Here is a 6000-nt window from a genome sequence, read left to right on the forward strand (position 1 = left end):
CTAGGGTTGTTTTTGCAAAATATAATTGGATAGGAGGTAACTTCAAAATAAGTGAAGGGTGGTTTTGCAAACATGTTTTTCTTACTTTATCCCCTGTATAAAAATATATATTTATCCAAAAGTTTTATTTGAAATGTATGTGTTGAAGTGTGTAAAAATTTTGGGTAAAGTTGTGAAAATAAGGGTATTTATGTAATTTTATAAAAGTACAAGTCCTTTTGTGCAAGTAGTTGATTTACAAAAGTAATTCTCAAAGTTACTTAGGACTAAAGTGTAAAAGGTGCAAGTCATCATGACATGTCTATCCAATCATTATGACGTGTCTATCCCGTCATCATGACGTGTCATAAATACTTGCATTTAGGTCCTAAATGTTATGAAGTTACACTCTTTAGGACAAAAGTAATTCAAATCCAACCTTTATTCAAAATTTTACGTTTAAAGATATAAATTTTGAGTTTTTGAACTTGGGCCCTAAAGCAATGTTGTAGAGTTTGAAAAACTCTCCAACTTTCGTTTTGGGCATTTCTTTCTTAGGGTTTTAGATTAATGGGAATTTTGACTTTACAGAGAGGTCTCTGTAATTTTTTAGATTTGCGCATAAGTCCTTGGGAGAATTCCATTTCTCCTTCTCTCTTTTTTTTTCTTCTCTCTGGCACCTTTTCTTCTTTTCCCCCGTCGGTGTCTCTCTTTCTCTCCCTCGCCTCCAATCTTATCTCCACCCCGGCCGCCCCTTTTTCTCCTCCACGCGGCGCGGGCGGCGCACGGCGGAAGCTGGTGGCGCGGGCGCTGGGCGGCTGCGACACACAGGCGCGCGCGCGGGTGGAGCGTGGACGTGCGAGCGGCTGGTGGCAGAGCGGGAGCGGCGGCCGCAGCAGGCGCGGGCGCGCGCGGCTTGGGCGGCGCTGAGCTAGGGCGAGTGGCTGGCGGCCAGGGGCGCGAGCGGGCGCGCGGGAGGTGTGGAGCAGCCGCGCAGGCGACGCAGGCAGTGGGGCGCGCGGCTCGGCTCGGGCGCGGCAGGCGCTGGCATGGGCGCGTGGGCGGCGTAGGCGCGCGGCAGGCGCCGAGCGAGGGCGCGCGGCGCAGGCGCGCGGCCCTGGCGGCGTGTGCGGGCGCTCGGGCGGCGCAGGAGCGGAGCGCAGGCGGCAGGCGCGCTGGCGCGGGAACAAGCAGCGCTGGAACGCGCAAACGGCGCTGGAGCTGGGTGTCGGGTGCGCTGGGCTTGGGCGGAGGTGAACGGATGCAGCTCGGGCAGTGTGGGCGCAGCGTTGGCGTATGAGCGGCACGACGCTGGAGCAGGAGTGGAGCCCGGGACCACACGGCGCTGGAGTGGGTGGTGCAGGTGCATGTGGTGGCGCGGCAGGCGTGGAGCTGAGGCGCACACGGCTCGGGCATGTGCAGGTGCGACGTGGCAAGGCCGGAGCGAACGCGGGTCCGGCAGCAGGAAGAGGAGGAGTAGTGGCGCGGGCGTGCCGGAGCCGCGCGCCAGGAGGAGTAGCTGCGCAGGACGACGGCATGCAGGGCGGTGGCGTGCAGCGCATGGCGGTGTCCCCACTGGGCGAGCTTAAGCCGCGACTGGGTTGGTGTGCAGGAAGGCCGCGCGTGGAGAATGTCGGAGGCCGTCGAGGAGAAGGCAGTGGATGGCACGACCCTAATGCAGGCAGACCACGGCCCTCGTGGAGACAGAGATGACGGTTATGGCGCGGCGAGTCGGAAGGAGAAGCTACGTAGCGACACGAGGCGGTCAGGGTAGGAGCAACGCGGCGCGGGTTCGACGCGCAGCGCAAGACCGGCGGCGGTGGTAGACCGGTCCTGATGGGGTCACAGCAGATGGAAAGGGCGGCAGAGTTACAGGACCCGAAGGTCAGAGCGGAATTGAACCGGCGCGTTCGCGAGTGCGAGCGGAAGTGTTTTGCCAGTGGCCGGCTCGGCTCGATTTCGCAGGCGAGTGCGCGTGCAAGGCAACAGGCCACGCGCGAGCGGGTTAAGAGCCAGTGGTGTGAGAGCAGTACTGGAACAGCGCGCAGGAGATGCGACCAAGCGCGGCGGTCCTGCTGGAGGCTACGCGGGTGTGCCGGCCGTGTTTCAGCAGCACACGTGCGTGAGCAGTGGAGACTCAGCCCATGAGCAGGAAAACCCTGAGGTTCGCGGAGGAGTCGGCATAGCGAACCAATCCAGCCCTATCGTCTTTTCGCGTGAGTCCGCGACATCCAGCAACTCCTATTCCTCGTCGATCGCCCGAGCAAGACCACAACACATCCAGAAAGCTCCTGGACCCTCTTATCGAGCTTCTTTGAATCCCTTCGCCGAAACATCGCCAGCCAACCGCCATCACCACAAATCACCGCGGAGATTACCCTTCCGACCATCCTCCACCCACTACAATTCCCTGGCAAACTTCTTCGTCACCCACGAAACCTCGTCACCGTCGAGCACTTCTCATCGCCGATCTTGTTCGCCACGGGAATTCACTTGCCACCCGTTCTCCTCCACAACTAAAGCTACCCCAAGGTTTGCCCTGATCCATTGAATCTTCCTAAAGCCGGCGACCTCCTTTGCCGGAACATCGTCGTTATCTTCCTATTCTCTGTTTTCCCCGACCAGGGACTTAATTGCTTTGATTTAGAAAGTTCTAGGGTGTTCTCTGTAAGATTTCCAGAACTTTCTTTATTTCAAAACAGTGAACTTCTACATCCCATATAAATTCGTAAGAAGTTCATAAAAATACAAAATCAGTTTTGTTTGAAACCTTAGGTCAAAATCTACAGGTTTTATGTTGTGATCTTGAGTTAAAAATCTTTGATTTGTGGTCTAGATTAAATATTAGGAAATGAATGCTTTATTTGCACCTTATGTGTTAAGCATGTGTTGTAGCTGAAAGGTAAATCATAGGATGTATGTCTTAAGTAGAGATGTGTGATATCTAGTCAATCCTTTCACACGAGTACTCATATCCCTGCCATCAAGACTTTGTCCTTGTTTTGATTGCCGTTTCCTTAAGGTCCTTTTCATATAAGGATCCTTGTTAGTTCGTGTGTATCTGCTGCTTAGCCAAAACATCTCTGCAGCTATACTTCAGCGTCAGCTATCAGCTCAGCTGCTAAGCATCCGTTTCCTTTGAGTCTAGGATGTTTCTGTGTAACAGCTGTCAGCTGATGCATTTCTTTTGATATGCTTCTACCATCGGCTGGTTAGCTGATACGGTTGTTATCTTTCTAATATCGGCTACTGCAGATACAATTCTTTTGTTCTGTCCTACGTCGACTGCACATAGTCGATGTATCGGAGATGCACACACAATCTTAGGATTCTTGCCATCGGCCGATCTAAGCCGATTTTGGTTGTTTTCCATATCGGTCAAACTTGGCCGATCAATCCTTAGTTTTCCCATCCTTATCCACACACTTCTATCAGCCAATTTATCAGCTAAGAAATCGGCTATATATCTATCGGTCACATACCCTCAACCACACTCCAATCGGCTGTACGTCACTCAATTGTTGTGCTGACGTAATCGAGCCGATACAACCACACCTAGTTACCTAGGATAACACTTAAGCACATCTCAGTTAAGACACAGCTGCTTTAGGAATCACCCCTCTGCTAAAGTAATCGATGCTTTCATCGATCGTTTAGGAACCCGATGCACTTATCAATCGGCTACCCAGACCAAAGTACACAACCCTAGATCAGTAAGATAGCACAGTCGACATGCCTCTGTTAGGCACAACCAAGGCACATCAATCGGCTAAACCTGATGCACCCTCGTCGACTAAGACAAGCCAATACACCAACCATCAGTTAGACCAAAAACATGCTGATAATCCAATCGGCAAAATCCTTCCTTTGTCTATCCTTAAAGTACTGTACCTTCAATGTTCCTCTCTATATCATCCGATTTAACCTTAAGTGAACCCAAATCGGCTAACCTCTTCTACTCATATACAGAAATTACTCCTGCCGATTTCTCTTCCGTATAGAAATCAGCAGATTTCCTAAAAACTGTATAGAGAGCTCCCTTCTTTACCAATCCTATCAGCTGAACCCTATTATTGTTAATCGGCTCTATTATAACCTTCAACAAGTAGCCGATTCTAATTAGTTGTCCCCCTAAAGCTCTGTCTAAGTTTAATCTCAGATCTTGTTGGTTGTTATGTAAGTAGTATGTTAAATGAGTGTTGGATTGCAACTTTAACGTGAATTAAAATAGTTTTATGTGCACCTTTGAATGTAATATTGCATTGCATGTAGATACGACTACTTCCGCAAACGGTACCTACGAGATCTCCCAGGAGTCTGCAGAGGATGTTTCTGAAGACCAAGCAAATGTCACCAAGGGATTATCTGAAGCCCCGAACCAAAGTTTGGAAGATAACAATACTAACATCCCTGACTTCAGCCCCACCAGTAAAGGCAAGCCCCGGTGCATACCCCAGTATTTCAATTTATTACCATTTCACTTATATATTATATATCTTGCATTACGTCTAGGAGTTGAAATGAAACCCTAGTTGCATGAGATCTTGGGAATCCAATGTATTGTACCCGAGTCCTTATCGCTTAGATGCTCTGCTAAATAGGACCGGTACAAGTCGGGTGATTTCCTGTCACTCGTGCGATATAGGAGTTACTTGTTTACAATTTCGCAACCACTATAAGGATGATGGATAGGGTCATGTGCTGTATCATGACCTGAAGGTTTACCCTGTCTGTTTTGTTAAAAATAGTTAAGGTCAAAATGTGTGGTAGTGGTGGCTAAGCATTTGAAAGTACTAGCCACATGCTGCGAAATATGGTAAGCGGTAAGCCTAGTAACCGATCGGCCCGGCAAGTGGACATACCTCCCACCACTCGTATTTTGGTTCTTCTTGTTACTCGATTCGACGTGTGGGAATACGTGTTGCAGGGTAACCAGGAGTATGGTCATGTAGTCGCGCTACAGACATACGTCCTGCACATATAGGGTGTGCGTATGGTCCTGCAGTCGCTTGTGGTGGCTCTGATCCACGACCCGGAATGAAAGGCAAACGGTTGCTTCGGAACGATCTTTGGATGTTCCAAGCGTGTGTGTTAGGTTTACCTTAAAAGGTTGAATTCGATTCAGAATTTTCTGCCTCTCACGAAGATTGAGACTGCTTATCCCTTTTGCCACATCGAGTAAAAAGTGTAATTGTTGATGGAATAATCTTGATGGATGATAATCTTTATCTTGCTTGTTTAGTATAGGTGCTTACCTAGAATGGCTAATCAAGCTAGAATTTGAAAGCTAAAACTTGAAAGTAGGTTATACTTTTTGTTGCTTTTCAGCTGAAAATAAACTCGGAGCCTTTACAATGCCTTCATGAGTCTAGTTACGGGCTAAAGTATACCCAATCCCGGGTAAGCCTTGCTGAGTATTAGTATACTCAGCCTTGCTAGTTTTATGTTTTTCAGGTAATGTCTTTGAAGACCCTACTCTTCCCCTGCCTTGGCCCTGTGCTCTTCCAGATGGTTGGTTCGAGGAATGGGATCCGTCCCCGGCCAACATTGATGATACCGAGTGATGTCGTTCCCGGGCTTAGCATGACATCCGTCGTGACGACGTGTTGTAAATCATCGCGTATGTTTTCCGCTGCCAAAAACCATAACTTTAACAGTTTGTAATAATTTCTCTAAGATTGAAACTTCGTACTACTTGTAGAAACTCTTGTAATGTAGTTCCCTGTGATGTAAAATGTGATGGTGACTGTATCTCTGGACTCACCTTCGTGTGAGGTAACCTTATTCGATCCTGTATCAGTGGTTTATCGGGACGCTACCCGACAGGCCAAGGGATTATACCGTTTGAAGTATGTTGGAGCCCTCTGAAGTGGACTCGCGTACTTAAGCCGGTATAATTCAGGTTGGTTCTGCCATAGGCCGGTACTAAACTATCTCCACTGGCGGGAAATTTTGGTCGAGCCAGTTTAGTAACGGGCGATTTCTCGGCCCGGTACTAAAGAGGCAAATTCCAATTTCTTT

Source organism: Panicum hallii, chromosome 8 (genome assembly GCF_002211085.1).
Source record: "Panicum hallii strain FIL2 chromosome 8, PHallii_v3.1, whole genome shotgun sequence".
NCBI lineage: Eukaryota > Viridiplantae > Streptophyta > Magnoliopsida > Poales > Poaceae > Panicum > Panicum hallii.